This window comes from Procambarus clarkii, chromosome 77, assembly GCF_040958095.1.
Source record: "Procambarus clarkii isolate CNS0578487 chromosome 77, FALCON_Pclarkii_2.0, whole genome shotgun sequence".
Lineage (NCBI taxonomy): Eukaryota > Metazoa > Arthropoda > Malacostraca > Decapoda > Cambaridae > Procambarus > Procambarus clarkii.
The window spans coordinates 6,743,213-6,771,011 of NC_091226.1; the positions used below are offsets into that span (position 1 = coordinate 6,743,213).

At 43.2% G+C, this 27,799-nt stretch overlaps 1 pseudogene; it reads left to right on the forward strand.

The window, feature by feature from the left end:
• Nucleotides 1-27,799, forward strand: part of LOC138357297 (uncharacterized) — a 130,356-nt pseudogene that overhangs the window by 89,771 nt on the left and 12,786 nt on the right.

Here is a 27,799-nt window from a genome sequence, read left to right on the forward strand (position 1 = left end):
AGTTAGCAAGCCCATAGTAGAAGACGTTGAGATGAGAAGTGGGCGTGCTGCAGGAGGTGTAGGGTGGTGTGGTCCGTATTGATGGTGGACCGAGCACTTTTCAGGTGTGGAGTGAAGTGCTGAAGCTTCAGGTTGAGGAAGAGTAGCTCCTTGCCAATTGTTTCGTAATTCCTTGTAGCAGTAGTCGTTGACAGGTGTATTCTTCTCGCCTCGTTGCTGCATCGCGACACCACCAACGTCGGTACCATTGGCGTCGACATGGAGGATGAAGGGCTTATCTGACGAGGTGAGAGTGGAATTAGAAGAGGGCAAAGGAGCACGATTATTATCCTGAAAGCATTTGGGAAGATCATTAAGGATTTCGGAATTAGAAAGCGCTGACTCCTTGTCAGTGCTTTCGGGAGGAGAAGCTGGGAAGGTCTCACTGTGGATGTAGGGTTCTGTGAAGGTAGAACAATTAGTCAGGACAGTGGGAGGAGTACCATTATATTGCTTCAGGAGGTTGACGTGGCACAGCTGGGTCTTCCGCCGCCTATCTGGAGTCTCTATTACGTAGTTGTTATTATTCCTGCACTCTTTGACGCGGTAGGGTCCTGAAAACCTGTTTTGTAAAGGTGAACCTGGGATAGGGAAATATGCAAGGATGAAGTCTCCCGGATTGAATTTTCGTACTTTGCTGGTCTGGTTGTAATGAGTTTTCATTCTCACCTGGGCTTTCAATAGATTATCATGGGCAAAACGGTGGACTCTCTCTAGAATGTGTTGAAGGTTTTGAAGAAACTGGGGCACATTCTGATGCTCACTGAAGGTGGCATCTCGGAGAGAGTCTTTGAAAGCCTTAAGGGGAGTACAGCACTTACGGCCGTAGAGCATCTCATAAGGAGATACTCCTAGGGACTCATTGGGGAGACTTCTGAAAATACACATTATAAGGTCAATCTGCTTATCCCAATCCTTCGAGGTTTCACTACAAAACTTTTTCAAGAGTGCTTTGATAGTCTGATGACTACGTTCAAGAGAACCCTGTGAAGCAGGATGATAGGGGCTGGACAATACCTGTTTGATGTTGAACTCCTCCAGTGTCCTTTTGAAGAGATCACTGGTGAAGTTGGTACCACAGTCGCTTTGAATCTCCCTGGGAAATCCGTATTGAGTGAAGATCTTCAATAGATGTTTTATAACCGTAGCAGCCGTGATGTTCTTCACTGGAACTGCTATGGGAAATCTGGTGGTAGGACACAGGATGGTTAGGAAGTAGGCGTTACCTGAACTGGTCCGAGGTAAAGGACCAACACAGTCTATTATGAGTCTGTGGAAAGGTTCCGCAGGCACCTGTATGGGAATCAGTGGCGCTCTGGGAATGGAGATGTTCGGTTTGCCTGCCATCTGACATGTATGACACTGTTTTACGTACTGTTTGACGTTATTTACCATACCTGGCCAGTAGTAGTCTTGACGAATCCCATGGTAAGTCTTGTTGAAGCCGTAGTGGGAGAATGCTCCGTGGGCCAGGTGTAGAATAGTGGGCCGCAGGCTGGTAGGAATCACAAGTTGTTCGATGTTGGCCCAATCGTCCTCCTCCTTCAGTTTACTGGGTCTATATCTCCGGTAGAGCAAGTCGTTCTCTAGGAAGAACCCAGGAATACTGTCGGGTTGAGTCTCAGCCTGGAAAAACAATGGTGTTAAAGTAAGATCTTCCCTCTGCAACTTACGGAACTCCAACTTGGTCAGATGCGGGGGGAGTTTCCGAGGGTCTTGAGGGACAGCGGTAGCAGTAGAGTCAGCTGGCTGTGGACGTGCGGCTTGTGCACGGGTGGTCACGAGAACCGGAGGAGAAACTTCATCACTCTCTTGAACCTCTGCTGGAACATACTCTAGAATAGGGTTTATTGGCACAGAGTTACACACCTGGGGTTTGTCCATGACGATGAGGTTGGTCGGTTGCTGGTCTTCTGCCAAGTCGTTGCCTAGGAGAAGTTGCACTCCAGGCATGGGAAAAGGCTTTTCCCTGACGGCGACTTGGACTTCCCCGTTCACGTAGGGACAATCCAGGTGGACTCTGGCGAGAGGGTATGGAGTGGTAGCAGTGAGGTCAGTGATGAAGACAGTTTCTCCGGTGTAGGTGATGTTGGGCACAGCCGACTTCAAGATGATCGATTGAAGAGCCGCTGTGTCCCTCAAGATCTTCAATTTGAAACGTCCCTCCGGATTTGAACCGTTGGCAGAGACAGTTCCAGTATACAGGTGGTTACTGAAAAGAGAAAGATCATTAACATCAACACCAACATTCATCACAGGCTTACCGGACTTAGGAGGAGTTGGTTTGGGTTTTTGTTGGTCAGTGGTTCCCTTGTATTGAGACTTACCACACTTGTCTATGGTATGTCCATAGAGTCTACAATACTTGCAGTACAGTTGTGAACCAGCTTGATCGGGGCTCACCTTCTCGTAACTGTACCACGACTTCTTACTGGAGGATGGTTCGGGTGTCAGCCGGTGGATGAGGCTGTAAGTGTCAGCCGACTTAGCACACTTCAGGTAGTCGGTTTCTTCTTTATCTGCAAAGTAGAGGCGGACAGGAGGCGGCACACGCCTCAAGAATTCTTCAACAAGCATCAGGTTGACGAGTTCTGTAAAAGTAGAGACATGTGCTGCTTCCAGCCATTTCATGAAATACCTCCGTTTCGTGTTAGCAAACTCAAGGAAGGTAGTGGTACTTGCCTTCAGGTGGTCACGGAATTTCCTTCTATAACTTTCGGTGGAAAGTAGGTAGGCGTCTAACACTGCTTGTTTCAGAGTCGGGTAGTCATTCTCAGACGCCAGAGTACTGAGTGTGACTGCAGCTCTACCTGTAAGATGGACTCTGAGAAGTGTGGCCCATTGGTCGACAGGCCAACTGAGTTGATTAGCAAGAGTTTCAAAGGTGGTGAAAAACACATCAACTTCTGCTTCTACAAAGGATGGCATTAACTTACTTGCATGTGATATATTAAAACTGACGGGAAGATTGGCAGTAGCTTGTTGGCGTTGAGCGAGGTGTGAAGTTTCCAACGTGTATTCCCGTTGACGACACTCTAGAGCCAGAGACGCTTGTTGCTTGTCATGTTCACGTTGTATCTCCAACTCGCGTTGTTTGGTTTCAAGCTGTACTTGTTCCCGCTCACGGAGCATTGCAAACTCACGTTCCTTGAGGGCTATTTCTTCTCTCCTCAAAGCAGCCTCACGTTCGTGTTCTTCCCTTCTTATGGCAGCTGCTTCCCTTTGCTGCTCACGCTCAATCTTGGCCAGCTCTAGTTTGAGTTTCAGCGTTGCCAAATCAGTTTTTTCTGCAATATAGTAAGTTTCATGAATTTCAGAGTCTATCTTACCTTGGTCTAAATAGTAATCCAGCAACAGGTTGTGAAGGTCATTTTTGTTGGCTTGGTAGGGAACTTCTAGTTGATACTCATGTGCAAGAGTTTGTAATTCAGTCCTCTTGGCACGACTTAAAGTCCCTATTTCACCTGCTGGATTTGTACGGAAAGCTTGGAGACGAAACATGGTGAAATTAGCAAATAAAGGTACACGAATATTCAATAGTGAATGTCAGAAACAGGACAACGTGGCAACTGGTACCTATCCTGTGAGATCTTTAACAATTAAAGTTAAGTAAAAGATGTTAAATGATTAAATTAAATCAAGGGCGCAGGAAATCTTGTACCCGGTACTAATGTAAGAGGATAAGGGAAAGAAAATCCTACTAACAAATGAAACAGAGTTTCGAAAACAAATGAAACAGTTAAATGCTTCAAAAGTAAAATTGGTAGTCCAAGGATGTAGGCATACCTTGCCAAGTCTATAGGACATAAAGCAAGTTTTCCCCAGTGAATTTAATATGATACTTACAGAATTAGCGAACTTTTGTGCTCTGAAAAAGTAAGCTAATTCCCTACCGTTGTATGTATCATCATCTCTGACTGACGTGTAGGGGTGCGAGGTGTCAACTGGTGACGAGAACTGCTGCTGAGGTCCCAATTCAGCAACTAAAGTTCGAGCTAGAGGAACTATGGCCCTCTTTGTCCTCCTACAGTCAGATTGCAGAAGATTGGGTACTCTTGACCCGGGGCAGACCACAGTACCAGGGTACCAATATGATGATCTGTCAAAATGAGAAATATTCAAGGGACATAGATGGTAAATACGAGTAATAACAAGGAGGGAGAGATGACCAATTAAGAGTATGACTGAGGCCTACAGTCACCACGTAATCCAAAGTTGTCTCACCTTCACTATATGTTACTCTCGTAATGCACAATACACCGCACCTTATAAAAAATGAAATTGAATATGATAAATAGTAAAGCTACGTTAACAAAGTTAAATACGCTTACCATAAATTACCACTTGGCACCAGTACCTGAGTGAAGCTCCTAGGACAGGCCCCCATATAACTTGTGACGGTAACGCGTTGGTGTTCGGCTGTTTAAGGCTAGGGGTATGGCCTCGTCACATAGTTATAAAAAAAAATAGAAAAAACTGGAACTTCGTCTGTGGTAAGGTAAGGAGAAGACACACAAAACAAGTAAATTTTAACAATGAAATTTTAATTACGTTAAAGAAATAAAACATGAATAAAATGCACAAACAAATTTGTATAATAAAATCAATCAATCAAAATAATAAGAATAATTAAATGACACAATGAAAAGTTACGTTAAGACAAAATAACAAGAAGTGCAATACAAAAAATAAAGGTAAGGTGCTGGAATATTGGCTTTAAGCTACCACCTCTCTCAGTACACGCTAACGTCTAGCCGGGAGAAGTGTTAACCGTGGAAGCACTGAATATTCTGAGGTCTGAGGTCGTGGCGACCCCAGACATCAAGTAGTATGGGGGGGGGCGAGTGCAGTTGCAGCCAGACCGGTGACCAATCAGCGAAGCCGGCAGCGATCAACAGGTAGTTTGGCGGTTTGAGTCTGAACAGGTGTCCCTGGCTGCATACGTTTTGCTCGCTGGCAAACCTTGGAGATGTTGTTGTCGTTGTTGGACATTTCTTCGATAGTAGTTATATATATTTGTTGCGACGTAATTGTGGAGGGAAGAGCAGGCTCAATCTCTTGAAGGAGATTATCGTCACAACAACCACACCCATCACTAGTGCAGACAACCACAGAATCACTAGTGTAGACAACCACACTATCGCTAGTGTAGACAACCACACTACCACTAGTGTAGACAACCACACCCATCACTAGTGCAGACAACCACAGTATCACTAGTGTAGACAACCACACCATCACTAGTGTAGACAACCACACCATCACTAGTGTAGACAACCACACTACCACTAGTGTAGACAACCACACTATCGCTAGTGTAGACAACCACACTACCACAAGTGTAGACAACCACACTATCACTAGTGTAGACAACCACAGTATCACTAGTGTAGACAACCACACTATCACTAGTGTAGACAACCACACTACCACTAGTGTAGACAACCACACCCATCACTAGTGTAAACAACCACATCCATCACTAGTGTAGACAACCACACCATCACTAGTGTAGACAACCACACCATCACTAGTGTAGACAACCACACTATCACTAGTGTAAACAACCACAGTATCACTAGTGTAGACAACCACACCATCACTAGTGTAGACAACCACACTATCACTAGTGTAGACAACCACACCATCACTAGTGTAGACAACCACACCATCACTAGTGTAGACAACCACACCATCACTAGTGTAGACAACCACACCATCACTAGTGTAGACAACCACATCCATCACTAGTGTAGACAACCACACCATCACTAGTGTAGACAACCACACCCATCACTAGTGTAGACAACCAAACCATCACTAGTGTAGACAACCAAACCCATCACTAGTGTAGACAACCACACTATCGCTAGTGCAGACAACCTCACCATCACTAGTGTAGACAACCACACCCATCACTAGTGTAGACAACCACACTATCGCTAGTGCAGACAACCTCACCATCACTAGTGTAGACAACCACACCATCACTAGTGTAGACAACCACACCATCACTAGTGTAGACAACCACATTACCACTAGTGTAGACAACCACACTATCACTAGTGTAGACAACCACACCCATCACTAGTGTAGACAACCAAACCCATCACTAGTGTAGACAACCAAACCCATCACTAGTGTAGACAACCACACTTATCTAGACTATTGTTGTCTACACACTAGTGTAGACAACAATAACTAGTGCAGCCAACAATAACTAATGGAAACAACAATCACTATTGCAGACAATCACTAGTGCAGACATCAATTGCTAGTGCAGCCAACAATTGGTAGTGCAGACAACAATTGGTAGTGCAGACAACAATTGGTAGTGCAGAAAAATTGGTAGTGCAGACAACAATTGGTAGTGCAGACAACAATTGGTAGTGCAGACAACAATCACTAGTGTTGACAATAATACGTAGTACAGTCAACAATCACTAGTGCAGACAACAATAGCTAGTGTAGACAACAATAGCTAGTGCAGACAACAATCCTTAGTGCAGACAACCAAATCTAGTGCAGACAACAATAGCTAGTGCAGACAACAAAAACTAGTGCAGGCCACAATAGCTATTGCAAACAACAATCCCTAGTGAAGGCAACAATAGCTAGTGCAGACAACAATCACTAGTGCAGGCCACAATAGCTATTGCAAACAACAATCACTGGTGCAGACAACAATCACTAGTGCAGGCAACAATAGCTAGTGCAGACAAATGCTAGTGCTGACAACAATCACTAGTGCAGGTAACAATAGCTAGTGCAGACAACAATCACTGGTGCAGACAACAATCACTAGTGCAGGCCACAATAGCTGGTGCAGACAACAATCACTAGTGCAGACAACAATCACTAGTGCAGACAACAATAGCTGGTGCAGACAACAATCACTAGTGCAGACAACAATCACTGGTGCAGGCAACAATAGCTGGTGCAGACAACAATCACTAGTGCAGACAACAATCACTAGTGCAGGCAACAATAGCTGGTGCAGACAACAATCACCAGTGCAGACAACAATAGCTGGTGCAGACAACAATCACTAGTGCAGGCAACAATAGCTGGTGCAGACAACAATCACTAGTGCAGACAACAATCACTGGTGCAGGCAACAATAGCTGGTGTAGACAACAATCAATAGTGCAGAAGACAATCACTAGTGCAGGCAACAATAGCTGGTGCAGACAACAATCACTAGTGCAGACAACAATAGCTGATGCAGACAACAATCACTAGTGCAGACAACAATCACTAGTGCAGACAACAATAGCTGGTGCAGACAACAATCACTAGTGCAGACAACAATCACTAGTGCAGGCAACAATAGCTGGTGCAGACAACAATCACCAGTGCAGACAACAATAGCTGGTGCAGACAACAATCACTAGTGCAGGCAACAATAGCTGGTGCAGACAACAATCACTAGTGCAGACAACAATCACTAGTGCAGGCCACAATAGCTTGTGCAGACAACAATCACTAGTTCAGACAACAATCACTAGTGCAGACAACAATAGCTGGTGCAGACAACAATCACTAGTGCAGACAACAATCACTAGTGCAGACAACAATAGCTGGTGCAGACAACAATCACTAGTGCAGACAACAATCACTAGTGCAGGCAACAATAGCTGGTGCAGACAACAATTACCAGTGCAGACAACAATAGCTGGTGCAGACAACAATCACTAGTGCAGGCAACAATAGCTGGTGCAGACAACAATCACTAGTGCAGACAGCAATCACTAGTGCAGGCCACAATAGCTTGTGCAGACAACAATCACTAGTTCAGACAACAATCACTAGTGCAGACAACAATAGCTGGTGCAGACAACAATCACTAGTGCAGACAACAATCACTAGTGCAGACAACAATAGCTGGTGCAGACAACAATCACTAGTGCAGACAACAATCACTAGTGCAGACAACAATAGCTGGTGCAGACAACAATCACTAGTGCAGACAACAATCACTAGTGCAGGCAACAATAGCTGGTGCAGACAACAATCACCAGTGCAGACAACAATAGCTGGTGCAGACAACAATCACTAGTGCAGGCAACAATAGCTGGTGCAGACAACAATCACTAGTGCAGACAACAATCACTAGTGCAGGCCACAATAGCTTGTGCAGACAACAATCACTAGTTCAGACAACAATCACTAGTGCAGACAACAATAGCTGGTGCAGACAACAATCACTAGTGCAGACAACAATAGCTGGTGCAGACAACAATCACTAGTGCAGACAACAATCATAAGTGCAGACAACAATAGCTGGTGCAGACAACAATCACTAGTGCAGACAACAATCACTAGTGCAGACAACAATCACTAGTGCAGGCAACAATAGCTGGTGCAGACAACAATCACTAGTGCAGACAACAATCACTAGTGCAGACAACAATCACTAGTGCAGGCAACAATAGCTGGTGCAGACAACAATCACCAGTGCAGACAACAATCACTAGTGCAGGCAACAATAGCTGGTGCAGACAACAATCACTAGTGCAGACAACAATCACTAGTGCAGACAACAATCACTAGTGCAGGCAACAATAGCTGGTGCAGACAACAATCACTAGTGCAGAAAACAATAGCTGGTGCAGACAACAATCACTAGTGCAGGCAACAATAGCTGGTGCAGACAACAATCACTAGTGCAGGCAACAATAGCTGGTGCAGACAACAATCACTAGTTCAGGCAACAATAGCTGGTGCAGACAACAATCACTAGTGCAGACAACAGTAGCTAGTGCAGACAACAATCACTAGTGCAGACAACAATCACTAGTGCAGAAAACAATCACTAGTGCAGACAACAATCACTAGTGCAGGCAACAATAGCTGGTGCAGACAACAATCACTAGTGCAGGCAACAATAGGTGGTGCAGACAACAATCACTAGTTCAGGCAACAATAGCTGGTGCAGACAACAATCACTAGTGCAGACAACAATCACTAGTGCAGACAACAATCACTAGTGCAGACAACAATCACTAGTGCAGACAACAATCACTAGTGCAGACAACAATCACTAGTGCAGACAACAATCACTAGTGCAGACCAGAGTCACTTGGTCGGACATCAACAACTATCTCACTCATTGTCAGACAGATCTTCAGTAATATTAACATAAAACAATATTGTTACTTGATATTAAATATATAATATATATACATCGTTGAGTAAGAGTGCTTGAAGAACTGATCAGTGTACCGTTGTGGGGGCAGGTAGCGAGGATCGGCCAACATAACGACTGCTTCCTCGCTTCAGACAGTGATCAAGGCACGTACCGTAACAAGGCGGTGGAGTACCCATACCTGAAGAAGGAAACACTTTACCTCTCCATGGGTGGTGAGACTTGCGCGAAAAAAAAACCCAGGTTAGTGTATGATCAGTAACTACTGCTGCCCCAAACATGTCCCCAGGTCAGTCCTGTTGATGATCAGTAACTACTGCTGCCCCAAACATGTCCCCAGGTCAGTCCTGTTGATGATCAGTAACTACTGCTGCCCCAAACATGTCCCCAGGTCAGTCCTGTTGATGATCAGTAACCACTGCTGCCCCAAACATGTCCCCAGGTCAGTCCTGTTGATGATCAGTAACTACTGCTGCCCCAAACATGTCCCCAGGTCAGTCCTGTTGATGATCAGTAACCACTGCTGCCCCAAACATGTCCTCAGGTCAGTCCTGTTGATGATCAGTAACTACTGCTGCCCCAAACATGTCCCCAGGTCAGTCCTGTAGATGTTCAGTAACCACTGCTGCCCCAAACATGTCCCCAGGTCAGTCCTGTTGATGATCAGTAACTACTGCTGCCCCAAACATGTCCCCAGGTCAGTCCTGTTGATGATCAGTAACCACTGCTGCCCCAAACATGTCCCCAGGTCAGTCCTGTTGATGATCAGTAACTACTGCTGCCCCAAACATGTCCCCAGGTCAGTCCTGTTGATGATCAGTAACTACTGCTCATCACATAACACACTGACCTACCTGCTCATCACATAACACACTGACCTACCTGCTCATCACATAACACACTGACCTACCTGCTCATCACATAACACACTGACCTACCTGCTCATCACATAACACACTGACCTACCTGCTCATCACATAACACACTGACCTACCTGCTCATCACATAACACACTGACCTACCTGCTCATCACATAACACACTGACCTACCTGCTCATCACATAACACACTGACCTACCTGCTCATCACATAACACACTGACCTACCTGCTCATCACATAACACACTGACCTACCTGCTCATCACATAACACACTGACCTACCTGCTCATCACATAACACACTGACCTACCTGCTCATCACATAACACACTGACCTACCTGCTCATCACATAACACACTGACCTACCTGCTCATCACATAACACACTGACCTACCTGCTCATCACATAACACACTGACCTACCTGCTCATCACATAACACACTAACATAGGCATGCGTCTCCTACTCCCCCAGATCAAACTGCCCAACAGCACTGAGGGAGATGGCGGAGCTTCACTACACCTACCTTAATTTCGACTACAATCAAATTGTGATAAATGCTTGGAGGTCCCAAGGCTGCTTTAACAAGATCAGTCGCTGCGGGCTGGGAGGTGTGTGGTGGTGACCGTGGGGGGGAGGTGTGTGGTGGTGACCGTGGGGGGGGGGTGTGTGGTGGTGACCGTGGGGGGAGGTGTGTGGTGGTGACCGTGGGGGGAGGTGTGTGGTGGTGACCGTGGGGGAGGTGTGTGGTGGTGACCGTGGGGGGAGGTGTGTGGTGGTGACCGTGGGGGGGGGGTGTGTGGTGGTGACCGTGGGGGGAGGTGTGTGGTGGTGACCGTGGGGGGAGGTGTGTGGTGGTGACCGTGGGGGGGGGTGTGGTGGTGACCGTGGGGGGGAGGTGTGTGGTGGTGACCGTGGGGGGAGGTGTGTGGTGGTGACCGTGGGGGGGGGTGTGGTGGTGACCGTGGGGGGGAGGTGTGTGGTGGTGACCGTGGGGGAGGTGTGTGGTGGTGACCGTGGGGGGAGGTGTGTGGTGGTGACCGTGGGGGGGAGGTGTGTGGTGGTGACCGTTGGGGGGGTGTGTGGTGGTGACCGTGGGGGGAGGTGTGTGGTGGTGACCGTGGGGGGGAGGTGTGTGGTGGTGACCGTGGGGGGAGGTGTGTGGTGGTGACCGTGGGGGGGAGGTGTGTGGTGGTGACCGTGGGGGGAGGTGTGTGGTGGTGACCGTGGGGGGAGGTGTGTGGTGAGTAGTGGGAAACGACTCATAGACCGTGCGTTTTGCTTTTTCCGGCGCACGGTCTATGAGTCGTGCATTTTTCGATGCCCCAGTGAGCCATTGACGCACGGTCTATGAGTCGTGCATTTTTCGATACCCCAGTGAGCCATTGACGCACGGTCTATGAGTCGTGCATTTTTCGATACCCCAGTGAGCCATTGGCGCACGGTCTATGAGTCGTGCATTTTTCGATGCCCCAGTGAGCCATTGGCGCACGGTCTATGAGTCGTGTATTTTTCGATGCCCCAGTGAGCCATTGGCGCACGGTCTATGAGTCGTGTATTTTTCGATGCCCCAGTGTGCCATTGACGCACGGTCTATGAGTCGTGTATTTTTCGATGCCCCAGTGAGCCATTGGCGCACGGTCTATGAGTCGTGTATTTTTCGATGCCCCAGTGAGCCGTTGACGCACGGTCTATGAGTCGTGTATTTTTCGATGCCCCAGTGAGCCATTGACGCACGGTCTATGAGTCGTGTATTTTTCGATGCCCCAGTGAGCCATGCACAGGCATCGTCAATGGTTAATGACGTCATCAGCTAGCCAGTCTTCATCTTCCCTGAATAAGTCCGTTTTCTGTTATAGTGTATTTATTCCCATTTTCAATATTTATAGTAAAGGGGGGATTAAAAGGCCGCCTTCTGTCAAGCCTAATGTACAATGACGTCATCCATTATAAGCTCGTTTTTCTCAATAAGGTATTTCCATACTGTTTCCCATTTTTCTAGGATCATTTCAAAGCTAAGATTTCATATTAACACAATAAATGAGTTCAGCTCTGTCACCAAAGGAGTATTTACCCAGGTCTTTTTCCTAAATCTAAAACTTATTCCAATTTATACCCATTGTTTCGTGTTCTATCTCGTGTGTATAGCCTATTAATATCCCCCTTTATCATGTCCATTCTTTAACACCTCTATCATGTCACCGCTATTTCTTCTTCTTCTATCTAGAGAATGTAATTTAAGCTTTGTCCATCTTTCTTCAAGGATCGTTTATTGAGCATAGGGCAAAATAAAATTGAAAACCCACTATCATCCATTTGTATGAAAACAGTCCCCTGCCAGGCGTGGAGACTTCAATGCGATTTCAGTACTAATCCAATATTACTGTATAAACTAACAGTCCCCTGCCAGGCATGGTGACTTCAATGCAATTTCAGTAGTAATCCAATATTAGTGCATAAACGCATAAATATATATATATGCGCATCTCACATTCACTAAAAACATACCTACCACACCTTACTGTAGCACATAACAGATAAAAAATACTCATTCAGTAAAAGCAAGGCCTTCTGCAGTTACCTGCTTTTCTGACGTCATCATCCCTAATGTGGCGCGAGGCGTCGACGGGCTAAATGCGGGTCCCAGGAGGTTCACACATAAGTGTGAACTCTTAATCTGGCTTAATACCTCACCTATACTCTGTGCTTCATCAGAGTTGATATTCGGGTACAATAGCTCGTATTTTCGCTCATTGCTCATATTTTCTGTTATTCATAAACCCAATCAAACCATCCTAACCTAACCTATCCTAACTTATTATATATAACAAACAAATACATTCTACAGACCAGTTATTGTTGTTGTTTAGTGACATCGTGAAAAGCGACCTCAGGTATAGGGATAATGTATTGATGGTCATTAGCATATAGGTGTGAAGGTATTACAGTACCTTACTGGTAAGCTATGTATAACGTCACCAGACAACCAATGCTACCTTTGGCGTCCTACTGGCATGTGTATTTAATGTTATTATTCAAAAATGACTAGACTAACCATCCCCCACCTAACCTAATCAGAGGTTTAAGAATATACATTGTATAGGTTTCTATTACTTTATTGGTAATAAAAGTTTACATTCTAGTCTTAACAGTAAAATTGTAATGGGGAACAAGCATAATATTTCAGATGTTGGTCATAGCAATCTCAGATCCTTGTAATTTTTTGTGAGACCAGTTCCTCTGCCACATCAAATCTGGAAGAATAAATAGAAACCATATTAGCAACACAGAATAATAATAATAATAATAAATCAGCAATAATAAGAAAGACAATATATGGCAAACATCTAGAAATATACTTACAGCTCAGTAATATGAGGAGTCATCACACAGCGATAGACATTTATCCTGTCCATCTATGCAAAATGTCTTTTTGCAGTTAGGCATTGCAAAATTAGAATATGCAAATTGAATTATCTTCCTATCGTTCATATCATATTCCCCATATTCAAATAAAGTTTCAAATTTATGTAGTGCAGCTCTCAAGTTAAGGGTGCATAATTGATAGACGAAAAACATGGCATAGGCTCCACAATAATAGGAGTCCATGCTCTGTATGCGTTGTGTGAACATGTAAACTCTGTAATCTTCAAAATAAGAGAGGAATTCTTGTAAATAACGTGAATGGGATTCCATCTTCAGCCCAAAACTGTCCAACAGGGCAATAATAGCTCCTGAAGGTTTATTGTGTACATACACAGTCATCCAATGACCCATCATCGTTTCAGGGGATTTCTCATCTAAAGTATTTAAAATAAATACCACTGGCTCTTTATTCAATTTCTTGAAGATTCTCCGTACATCGTTCGCTAAATAACATCCAATATATATGGCTTCTTCCCCTAAATATATATTTTTCAACCCATTGTTTATTTCTAAACAATTCATGTTTCTTAGGCTCTCGTTTCACAAATAATACGTCGGTCAGCATTAATTTTCATTACCCCAGTAGTAGGACCAAACAGCAGTATGACTTTATTTCCCACTATGGCTGTATTAAATTCCAATGTAATTCTTAAATTCCCTGTCGCTTCCAAGGAAACTGTATCCTTTATTTCTTCTGGTAATAAATTAAAGACCAGCAGAGTTTGTCCTTTATCGAACAATTCGTAGGACAAAATATTATCTACATTAAATCCTACAGCATTCAGGACCGTATAATATAATTTCGAACATTTATGGGGGAAATCACACGCGATATTAAATAAACTCGTGCCGTTCACTGAGATATATACGTTGCTCAAGGCGGAATTGTTGAAATATAATGGGTTTAAGGTATAATCTCCAGAAATGGCTTCCATATCAATAATGGCCATGTATAACTTCTCAGGGATCACTCCACCCCAGGGCTGGTCCATAGTTAATGATTTTTGGCCCTGCCCTAGAATAAAGGTTTTAAATAGGGTTTTATCAAATATATACGTTACTGCTCCATTATTTTGGGCGAGTGCTCTGTTAATAGCTAGTAGCCCAGAAGGGAATGGGGTTAATCTATCGATCCATAAGCGGGCCATATTTATATTATATTTATAATTAGCAGTTGCTGTATCACTGCCAATAACCCATTTATCACTATTTAACTCCAAACGTATTCTTACATCTACGTTATCCAGTAAATACTCGCTAATAGATGCAATATCCAGCAGTAATTTAAAGCACGTATAAATGCCGTGTTCTTTCATATTAACCATTTTCTCATCCTGATCTATCGTGGTCGTAGCAAAATACTGCGTATCAATTTTATTGGGTATCGTTAGCGCCTCTTCTTTATAAAAATGCGCTAGATGCTTAAAACCATCAATTTTACTTCTGGAAAGAGTCGTTAGCAGCTTTATATACGCCCAATAAGAAAATAAAGAATTACTTTCAACTACTTGTTCGTTGAAATACACCACCACTGTTTTAAAAAGTGTTTGTGATAAACCATTGGCGACAGTCACTTTTTTGCCCGAATCTATTGCGGCGTCAGCTTCTGTTAATTCTATTCCCACTTCTAGGGCTAGTGATGACTTATCCAGGAAATGGCCAGGAATGCCAGGGATTCTAAATTCTATATACGAGTCCTTAAATTTATTAATTCCTAAATTAACAGGTAAAATATCGATATTTTTCCTGCTGGCTATAGTGGACTCGATCATACGTGCTGAATTTAGTTTGGGAAATCCATCTGTTACAGCCACTGTGTTACTTTCCAAAGGGGATTGTAGCCCCGCTCCTAGTGTAGTAGTAGTATTCATGCTGGATGCTATGAGAGGAATGAATTGTAATTTATGCAAACACGTCATTATATCTCTTATTCTTCTTATTCTGTTTTGTGAAACTGCGAATAAGTGCTAATTTGGTGGCCTTAGCCTTTCTCTTAGACTTTTTCCGCCTTTTACCACCACCTAAAATCTGACGGCCAACTCCCTTCAATGATTCGATCCCATGCTTCTTCATTGACTTTTTAAAGGAATGTTCGCCTGTTTGCATGTCTTGCAATACATTCTGACCCATACTTAAGACGGCAGGAGCAAGGGTTCTCATTAAAAATGGGGCTGCTTTACGGGCTAAACCAGTGAGGAAACTAAATATACCACCTCCTCTTATATGACTCCTATTGAATATTCTAATATCACTCAGCCCACCTCCTTTATATGAGGCAGGTGGGCTAATTAAGAATAATATTTCGTCTACAGACGGAGGGATGAAATTGACGCGCATTTTGTAGCTTGCAGATGAGTAATGAGGCTCGGAACTGTAATGTCCTTATTATATAGACCCAATTCGGGGTCGTATATGTAAAACAGCTGTTGTGCTTCCTCGTTTATCAAAATAAATAGGGGTCCCATTAGGATCGGTTACTGCAATACTTATACTATCCAGTACATTTGTATTTAGAGGTTTATATAGTTTCCTATTCGTGCTTTCACCACCCTGCAAAGACACTACGTCCAATATATTCACTAATAAATTTCCGTACATCGTAGGAGCAATTTTATCGCAATAAACACACAAGTAATCCATCATGCCCCTGGGTTGTGGAGGGTAGGGGCACGTGTCTGATATGGGTGTTTCATCCAAATAATTCTTGTGTACGTATATATCATAATTTTTATGCTGTTCAGTTCCTAAAACCTTGCCAATACTCGCCCCAAAAGATAGGGAAATCCTGCATATTGCTCGATTATCGTCATAATACAATACATTCTCATCGCTGCTCGCGGTATTGAACTTTACTCTATTGGAAATCGTTCCATATTTAATATATGCATCAGCATATCTTGGGAAATGCGTCTTATAGACATCAGACACAAAACTCAAATCGTTCTGTGAAAATATATGGGTAATTTCATTATTGATGGCGTATATAATTTCCTTTATGCCACCAGCTAAAATATTAGTTTTCGGTAGAAATTTGGAATGTTTGTAACTAATTCCTTTAACATCTAGGTACATAATTCTCACGCGGATATAACTCTCCAGATCATCTGATCTTATTATGTAATATGACGAAGGCAATAATAAATTCTGGAGACACATTTCGTAGGAGCGTCTAGAATCCAGCACGAGTTGATTATACAGTCTGTTTTCAAAAGCACTACGTACATTATTAGGAAATAAATCTGTATTAGAAACACTAGTAGCGTAAATAACGTGGGAATCCATTGCTGGACTATGAATGAATAAACTAAAAACAAAACAGAACATCTATTTATACACTCACCTTCAGTAAGCTAGCCAAGTTGCTCCTCCACCAACTTTAGGGCGTTTAGTTTCTCCAGCAGCTGTAGTAGGAGCATACGCCCGTTTTCTTCTTTGTACCACGTCATCATTAAATACTTGTTTACGAGATTCTGTATTCCTAAACATCTCTCGTGGAGTTGAGGTTAAAGAGATGAATAATTTAACCAGCGGTAATTTTTCTCGTGGGAATACAGAGCGGTAAATTGTCATTTTAGTTAAAATATCATCAATTATGTTTATTCCAGTCACTGGCATTTGCAGATTCCCATTGACGTCCCATTGCACCATCTTGCTTTCATCAAAATAATTCAGCAGCGAAGTAGCATAATCATGATCTTTAGCTTTCAATTTTAAATGTACCAAATGTACTATTGAAGGATTAACTCGTACTGAAACTGGTGCTACTGGAGTACTTGCTGCTGGTGTTGGAGCTAGTGATGGCGTTACTTCTGCTTTTTTAACTACTGGTACTTTAGCAGGTCCCTCATCGATGGTTTTACGAGGTACTAGATAATATTCTTTCATTTTTTATTTATTAAATAGCCTGGAAATTAAACTAGCAGCAATGGGTAATAATATACCGAGGATACTGCCTCCTTTACGAGTTAATAAAATACGCTTTTTGTTTGAAATTGAGGGTTTCTTGCAAGCCAGCGAATGCAAGGTGTCTCTGTATTTCTTCAATTTGACTATAACTTTCTTTTTAACCGGAAGCCTATTTTTCAGAAAATTGTTGAAAATCTCTGACAAGCAATGAATATGTGGTTTTTTAAACTGAGCAATCAATTTTTTCCTGGCTGAGGAATTGAGTTTGCTCAGCAAGGTCACCAACTCTCTGTACTTGTATACTAATGGCTTCTTCATATCTTCAACAAATCATCAGCGTCAATCCACTGATCAAATGAAGAATCGTAGGCTTCGTACCTTACTTTATACTGTAATTTATTATTAGGCAATGTACGTTTGCGTAGTACTTTCTCAATATTAAATGCGACTGGTAAATGGGTTAGGGTTAATTCTTCCTTATAAAACCCACCGTCAATGGGCTTGTTATTCAAATCTTGTAAAAAATATAATGGGATAGGCTGGCTTTTATCTATACGAATAATTCTGAAAATTTCTTCCGTGTTTTGTCAAGCAAAACCTTTCTTGAATGTCGAAATTCTGTTGGAGAGAGTAATGCGAACTGTGTCCCCGACAGCTAGTAGAGAACTAAGACCTGCTTTAGGTTTGACCTTACTTTTATACATGAGATTGAACTGTTTCTTTATATCTTGTGGACGAGATAAAGCATGGACATCAACTGGAGCCCGACCACCTAACCCTCGGTGGGGTGTTGTGTTATAGGCCTTTATGATATCAGGCAATATGGGCAGATATCTCGAGGTATTGTGCGCAGTCATATATTTATAAATCTTAGTTTTCATGGTACGTATAAAACGTTCGGCAATAGCAGCTTTTGTTTCTTGAGAAAATACGCTATACAGTTTAATATTTTTAGCTGCAAGCATTCGTTGCATATGAGAATTATAAAATTCTCCGCCTCGATCTGTATTAATTTTACGTATTCCTTTGAAATATGAGGATTCCAATATGTTTTTCAGAGCCTTACTCACAGTCTGTCCATCTTTGCGTATCAGAGGTGCTACTTGCGCATACCGCGAAAAAATATCGACACAGACGAGAATGTATTTAATATCATCATTGTATTTGGCCAATAATCCCATTTCTGCTAAATCACAAGCTAAATATATACGGGGTTTAGGACTCGGCACCTTTCTTCGTAGAAATTTGCGAGGTTTTAATGCGTGCAAAGTGTAGGCTTTAGACGATTTCAAGTATTCTTTGACATCTGATAAAGTAATATCTGGCTTTATAGTTTTAGCAGCTTTATACAACCTATTAACCCCCCCTAACCCTCCTGAGGATGCGGGGTTATAATAAATTTTATCTAGTACGTGCTCCATCTTCTAATAAAGTGATATCTGATTGTATGGTTTTAGCTGTTTTATACATCCTATACACCCAACCCCCCTAACCTCCCCTTGTTGTTGTTGTTGTTGTTGTTGTTGTTGTGGAGAACACATCTTATACACCCAACCCCCCTAACCTCCCCTTGTTGTTTAGTACGTTCACCATTGGTAAACAATTTCGTATGGATGCTCACCAACAATATTGCTACGGAAGGTAATGTGTTCAGGGGTTTTCACTCCTAAATCCACCAATAAATATCCATAAGGTTTACTGATGGCTTTCTTGTAGATATCCAAAAGCTTTTTAGAATCTTGTTTTCCAAATAACTGCCGCCCCAAAGTCTCAATTTGAGCTAAATCTCTAGATTTCACTAATATGAAATGGGAGGCGTTCAAACTGATACTTCTAGCATATTTCCCAGAGAAAAATATATTTTGGGTAATGAATATGCACGAAATAGCAAGATGTCTGCCTTTAGTGAAGATATCAGACACAATTTTGGAATTGGCAGATTCGATGAACAAGTCATCGATAATAATTAAAATAGGCGAATCATCTGTACGTTCATCTAAAGGGTTAATAATTTCAGGTAGAGCTATTATTTTCTTGTTAATTACTGGATCGTCTAGCAATGCTCTGTAACTGCCGCCGCATATAATACTGGAGAATTTCAGATGGTATTTTTGTACGAGTTTAGTGCACAAATGAGATTTTCCGCCATTGGAAAATCCTGCAATGATTATTCTGCTTGGTTCATTGAAAATATCAAGTTGTTCTTCAGTGATAGGTGAACTATCCATGACTCGTGTTGAGTTTGTACCGACATAAGAAATGATAAGGTTATTATATTTATACATCAAAGCATACATTTCATATTTTTATTTTTGCATAGAACATTTTCAAAACATAGGTTAGGGGGGCACGGTTTTATAAAAACATCAAAGTATACATTTCACAAACTTATTTTTTTTTATGTACAACAGAACATTTTCAACATAGATATACAACAGAACATTTTCAACAAAGGTTAAGGGAGACTGCATTTTCAGAACATCAGTGATGAGTCAGGGGCCCCGCAATTTTTCAAACATCAATGACAGGTTAGGGGAGGTAGCAATTGTCAAACATCAATGACAGGTTAGGGGAGGTTGCAATGTTCCATCACAAATTTCTTCAGTTACTAATTGTGAGGATACGTCTTGTTCACCAGTGCATCGCGTTTTCCCCACATATTGAATATGGGATGGAATCCACGTCTCACAGGACGTGCAGCAGCAGCAGCAGGTGCAGGTACATCATCCTCCTCCTCATTCTCTTCTTCATGAATTTCTGCTTGAGGTACATCGGGGTGTCCATACGCCAAAGACTGTGTAGGACTCAGTACATAACGTTTATCGTCAAAGGCGGACAATCCACGTTTTGTAGTGAGACAGGTACACATACGGCCTTTAACATTCCTAATAGATCTGGATTGGAACCTCTGGCCAATATTTAACTCTAAAGCACTTTGGAAAGCTGCATGAGTGAGTTTAGACTGATGATAAGTGGAATTCCTTTACAACGACAGATCTGAACCTGATCTTGAGTGAGAATCGAGTACATTTTAGGCTTCAATGCAATGAGTTCCTTGATAATTTTGGCTCCAACTTCCGATTTTAACAAACCTAGTTGACCTTTGCGAGAGTCATCGAAATAGGAATTTTCAGGAGGGAAATTACTGAAATCCATATGCTGAGATAAAGGCAGTTTATTTAATTCCTCAAAAGCATTTGGACAGCTTAATTCAATCAAATACGAATCTGTATCCGTATACAGCAATTTAGCTTTGTCTCCATAATGAGCTTTGACAGTATTGTACCAAAAATCATATAGGATCCTCTTAGCTATTTGCAAGATTTGGAACCCCAAATAAGTTGGTGTATTGACTTTAAGTGATTGTTTCTTAACTGTGCAAATGACTGTCTTCACTTAACAAAATGCTCCGTTTGAAGAACGGACTGCGTGCATGCTTTTGGAATTTGTCTCTTGATGTAACTAAATAATGCTGATCGCCATATTTACTCACATTTGTCAAACTCTTGCCGTAAATTGCATTTGATACTAGCTTGAAAGCTTTACCCTTAATGGCGCAAGGTGTATTTGCACGTTCACGAGCATTTGTTTCGACAAATTCCTTAAGGTACTTGCTCTGTTGGAATTCATAAACTGCATTTACCTTAGCTACTTCCAATCCCAATTTCATCAGCATCTGAAGCAAATCCAAACTGACCAAGTAATCTTTTTGAGGGAGATGTGAGGCAATTAATTTATTGTTTTTCTTGGGGAGTTTACGATCTTCGGTATTTAAAATATGTTTGCTATAATCGGACAGAAGATCAGTTGAAATATTAGCATGCGACAGGGTTAATGGCAAGTCATCGGTGTATCGAGCCACCTCAGGTCCGACATGCTTGGTGTCACACATGACCCAATACCCCTTATCCCCATCACAAGCAATATTTTCCAATCCCTGTTGGAGCCAATCATTGCATTCGGCAGCAGATAATTTACGGATCCCGCCTTGAGGAAGCAGTTCTGTCATACAGGTGGCGTATAAGCCATTGAAATCCAAATACAGAATATATTTATCAGTACTAGAAGGATCAGCGCCTGTATGCTCATTTTGTACACTTGTGTGTTGTCGTACAACAGAGGTAAATCCGCCTCTTAGATTTCTGCGCAATACATCGTACAAATGGGGATCAGAAATAGTGTCCAAGACAACTTGACTCTTAAACAAGAAAGCGTCCCATGCAAAACTAGATAACGAGACATAGTGTGTAATGTCTAACTTGTACAGCTCAAGCATGGTCTTGCGCCATACAGTAAACACATCACACAATAGTCCAGTATCTACTTTTAAATAGACCTTTAAATAATCCCCAATGGTCTTGCATTCCGCTAATCTAAAGACTTCTTTAGCCTGTGTATAATCGCTCTCGCTGATGGCCTCGTGCTTTAAACTATTGAAAAAGGCTTCGGGAGGAGGAAGAGCCGGTTTATTTAATTTCTCCAAAGATGAAATGTAGTCATAACAGAAGACCTGTTTGCCTGTCTTTAATAAATGGTGGGCAGCTGCAGGGACGTCATCTAACATAACTGAGGTGTAAGTGGTGGGTTTACCTTCCCTGATATGTTCTTTAGCTAGTTTTTCCAGCCCACCATTTAGTAAAGCCAGACTATCCATAAACCGAAGTTTACCGATATCTACTTTCATGAACTTAAATCCATCTTTGGAGGCAATGTCAATTTCACGGTTAGGGACGTTAGACAATTCATTTAAAATTACCCCGAGGTCATAAGCCGCATTGTGAGAGAATGTATATAAATATTTATATGAGTTTCTGCATAACATGTTGCACCTTTGGCAATAGGCTGCAAGATAATTATTAAATTCAATAGCATGATCATGATGACGGTGCTTGTCGTTATCTGATTTAAATGGACTATAACACATTTCACATGTGGTCTGACGTCTATAGGCTTGCCAATGTTCACTTGTCATAGATATTTTGTATTTAGGCATGGTAGATTTGATTCTCTTCCACGCTTTCTCCAAAGTATCAATGAAATGATTCACAGGATCATCCCCCATATACGTTAATTTATCTACCACCTCCAATTCCCTGTTGATGATGATAAAAGCATATGCCACGGCTTTGTGACGCTTCTCAATCATGCCTTGGGGATTGGAGGGGTCCAACAAGCACTCGAAATCATAATATGCCGTGTGAGACGGTCCATAAGCACGACCGTAATTTTTGAACTTAATTTTATGTCCTTCAGGGTAAAATTTCAATGTTTGTTTAACTTCGCATGACTCTTCGTGATCCCGCATCACATCAGGTGACAAATGAATTAAACATGAATGACAGAAAATATGATTATCTGGGGCTCTGGTTAATTGACGACGCATGTTGCGAACATACTGATTGAAATCTTTAATGAGCACAAGATGCTGATCCTCCAACATGAGCAAAGGTACTTTAGGAGCGGAATGTTCCCTGCCTTTTCTAGCTAAGCTAATGTAGTATCTATTATCTTCACGTGTAAGAACATAGATAAATATACTTAATTTATTTATGCTTTCTATTTTATTGATGTTATCATACGTTATGGGAATTTCAATATCCTCACTCCAACGGACGAATCTAAGACACCACCTGGCTGACTTGGAACGTGCTCTGATATTGTCTAAATGCATCCCCCGAGCTAGACATATATATGCAGCTAAACATTGGATAAAACATATATTTTGTTCACCTTTAGGGTTGAAAATATGTCTTGAACCACGCAATTTATCTGGATAAGGTACGTATTCTCCTAGACGGATGGGATGCTGAACAGCTATGGAATTGATATAAAAACCAGAAATGCTCTGTATACCTAGACTCGAACCTTCTGTCTCGGCAAAGAACTCTTCTAACTTATTATCCAATTCAGCAATCCATTGATCTACGACAACACTAGCCTCATGCCTAGATACAGTGCGTTGTTCAGCCCTTATAGGTAACTCTCCCTCAAAATCAGGCTCATTTTCTTGATTAAGCCGTTGTAAATTAAATGTAAAATCCGGGTATATCAAGAGGGCAGGAGGGAAATTGGGGTGAACGGCGTCAAACAAGGATTCTATTTGCTGAATAAAATAATCACGATATAGAGTCAAATAATGGGCAGGATCTCCTTGGGCATGATCTGGGATGCTATAAGAATGGCGTATGTACCCCCCATTGAAATTATTGATTACTTCAAGCACTTCGGGTTGAGGAGGAGGAAGCAAAACATCTACCTGCTGTTGCTGTTCCTGTTCTTGAGGTGGTGGTGGAGAATTAGCGATAGGCTGGCTGGCATCCATATCTGAATCTGCTTCCCAAACCAGATGCAGGGAGTCCTCATCCTCTAGATGGCTACCTAGAGTAAAAAGAATTGAGATTTTTAATAAAAAATAATATAAATTTAATATAGGAATGTTTACAAATAAATAATGCAAGGTTATGGAAATAATCACTGAGGATGATACTTACGATCTAGACTGGGCCTGCTATTGTTACTATCTTCTAATGGCGGTGTACGAGCTTGACTAGTGCTAGGTTCTCCAGCCTCATTCCCTCCTCCACGAGGATATTCCTCATCCAACTGTTCAACAGATGATCCTGAAAAAAAAAACATTAATTATTTTTTGTAGATGTTAGTTAGCATTCATAACATATATATTCTTTAAATGACGGATTATTGATGGGAATAGTGCAATATTATCTCAGATTAATAAAATTAATAATGAATACTGATGATGGATATTAACTTACTTTCGCTCTGAGGCGATGAAGCTTCTGAGGTCTCAGAATCGGATCTGGTGTTAGACTCTGTATCGTCATCAACATCCAGATTCATACAAAATGGACAGGTTTCGGGGTCGCGACCTGTGGATCACAGTAATATTACTTATGCGAATAAAAACAATATTACTGAAGCTGGTAGGCAATATTTTTTTTTTTTATAAAATATCACATGCTGCTGGTGTAATTCTATATAAAATCATTTGATCATAAACGAAGCAAGTGTTGCTGATATTAATATTACTCACGACTGGTGCAGAAGATATTGGAGCACGAGGTGCAGACTGCATCATAATGTCCACGAGGGATATTAACACACTGCGGACAGCATAACACACACTCACGACGCGAGTTGGCTGTATATGAAATATGACATTCTATGCACCTTACTTCGCACAAGTGCAATTTCCCCTGCTTTGGCTTATTGCAGAAAGGACAAGTTTCCATGGTTGCGTATTGTTGTTGAATAATACAGAGGTCTGGTGAAATGTCCAGGAGCGATGTTGGCTGCTTGTGCTGGCTGGGAGAGCTAGAGATGTACTGACCTATTTGACTGGGGAATGGCGGCCAGGTCAGCTTACCTGCTGTGCTGCCAGACGTACGATGCTTCTAAAAATTGCGGTACGACATTTGGGCATCTATTCTAGTTTTGAACTTATTACTGCATAATGAATGATTACAGTCGCAGATGACTAAAATGTATATTCTTAAACCTCTGAATAGGTTAGGTGGGGATGGATAGTCTAGCCATTTTAGAATAATAACATAAAAAAATAATGCATATACAGGTAGGAAGCTAAAGGCCGCAGTGGCAATCTGGTGACGTCATACATAGTTGACCAGTCAGGTACTGTAATACCTTGACACCTATATGCTAATGACCATCAATACCTTATCCCTATACCTGCGGTCGCTTTTTGTGATGTCACTAAACAACAACAATAACTGGTCTGTAGAATGTATTTGTTTGTTATATATAATAAGTTAGGTTAGGTTAGGTTAGGATGGTTTGATCGGGTTTATGAATATCAGAAAATATGAGCAATGAGCGAAAATGCGAGCTATTGTAGCTGAATATCAACTTTGATGAAGCACAGAGTACAGTTGAGGTATTAAGCCAGATTAAGAGTTCACACTTATGTGTGAACCTCCTGGGATCAGCATTTAGCCAGTTGACGCCTCGCACCCATTAGGGATGATGACGTCAGAAAAGCAGGTAACTGCAGAAGGCCTTGCTTTTACTGAATGAGTATTTTTTATCTGTTATGTGCTACAGTAAGGTGTGGTAGGTATGTTTTTAGTGAATGTGAGATGCGCATATATATATATTTATGCGTTTATGCACTAATATTGGATTACTACTGAAATTGCATTGAAGTCACCATGCCTGGCAGGGGACTGTTAGTTCATACAGTAATATTGGATTAGTACTGAAATCGCATTGAAGTCTCCACGCCTGGCAGGGGACTGTTTTCATACAAATGGATGATAGTGGGTTTTCAATTTTATTTTGCCCTATGCTCAATAAACGATCCTTGAAGAAAGATGGACAAAGCTTAAATTACATTCTCTAGATAGAAGAAGAAGAAATAGGGGTGACATGATAGAGGTGTTAAAGAATGGACATGATAAAGGGGGATATTAATAGGCTATAAACACGAGATAGAACACGAAACAATGGGTATAAATTGGAATAAGTTTTAGATTTAGGAAAAAGACCTGGGTAAATACTCCTTTGGTGACAGAGCTGAACTCATTTATTGTGTTAATATGAAATCTTAGCTTTGAAATGATCCTAGAAAAATGGGAAACAGTATGGAAATACCTTATTGAGAAAAACGAGCTTATAATGGATGACGTCATTGTACATTAGGCTTGACAAAAGGCGGCCTTTTAATCCCCCCTTTACTATAAATATTGAAAATGGGAATAAATACACTATAACAGAAAACGGACTTATTCAGGGAAGATGAAGACTGGCTAGCTGATGACGTCATTGACCATTGACGATGCCTGTGCATGGCTCACTGGGGCATCGAAAAATACACGACTCATAGACCGTGCGTCAATGGCTCACTGGGGCATCGAAAAATACACGACTCATAGACCGTGCGCCAATGGCTCACTGGGGCATCGAAAAATACACGACTCATAGACCGTGCGTCAATGGCTCACTGGGGCATCGAAAAATACACGACTCATAGACCGTGCGCCAATGGCTCACTGGGGCATCGAAAAATACACGACTCATAGACCGTGCGCCAATGGCTCACTGGGGCATCGAAAAATGCACGACTCATAGACCGTGCGCCAATGGCTCACTGGGGTATCGAAAAATGCACGACTCATAGACCGTGCGTCAATGGCTCACTGGGGCATCGAAAAATGCACGACGCATAGACCGTGCGCCAATGGCTCACTGGGGTATCGAAAAATGCACGACTCATAGACCGTGCGTCAATGGCTCACTGGGGCATCGAAAAATGCACGACTCATAGACCGTGCGCCGGAAAAAGCAAAACGCACGGTCTATGAGTCGTTTCCCACTACTGTGGTGGTGACCGTGGGGGGGAGGGGGGGGGGGTGTGGTGGTGACCGTGGGGGGAGGTGTGTGGTGGTGACCGTGGGGGGAGGTGTGTGGTGGTGACCGTGGGGGGAGGTGTGTGGTGGTGACCGTGGGGGGGGGGGGGGGTGTGTGGTGGTGACCGTGGGGGGGAGGTGTGTGGTGGTGACCGTGGGGGGGTGTGTGGTGGTGACCGTGGGGGGGAGGTGTGTGGTGGTGACCGTGGGGGGGGGTGTGTGGTGGTGACCGTGGCGGGAGGTGTGTGGTGGTGACCGTGGGGGGGGAGTGTGGTGGTGACCGTGGGGGGAGGTGTGTGGTGGTGACCGTGGGGGGAGGTGTGTGGTGGTGACCGTGGGGGGGGGGGTGTGTGGTGGTGACCGTGGGGGGGGGGGGTGTGTGGTGGTGACCGTGGGGGGAGGTGTGTGGTGGTGACCGCGGGGGGGGGGGAGTGTGGTGGTGACCGTGGGGGGAGGTGTGTGGTGGTGACCGTGGGGGGGGTGTGTGGTGGTGACCGTGGGGGGGGAGTGTGGTGGTAACCGTGTGGGGAGGTGTGTGGTGGTGACCGTGGGGGGGGGGTGTGGTGGTGACCGTGGGGGGGGGGGGTGGTGACCGTGGGGGGGAGGTGTGTGGTGGTGACCGTGGGGGGGTGTGTGGTGGTGACCGTGGGGGGGAGGTGTGTGGTGGTGACCGTGGGGGGGGGGTGTGTGGTGGTGACCGTGGGGGGAGGTGTGTGGTGGTGACCGTGGGGGGGGGTGTGTGGTGGTGACCGTGGGGGGAGGTGTGTGGTGGTGACCGTGGGGGGGGGGTGTGTGGTGGTGACCGTGGGGGGGGTGTGTGGTGGTGACCGTGGGGGAGGTGTGTGGTGGTGACCGTGGGGGGAGGTGTGTGGTGGTGACCGTGGGGGGGGGGAGTGTGGTGGTGACCGTGGGGGGGGGGAGTGTGGTGGTGACCCTGGGGGGGGGGTGGTGACCGTGGGGGGGGGAGTGTGGTGGTGACCGTAGGGGGAAGTGTGTGGTGGTGACCGTGGGGGGGGGG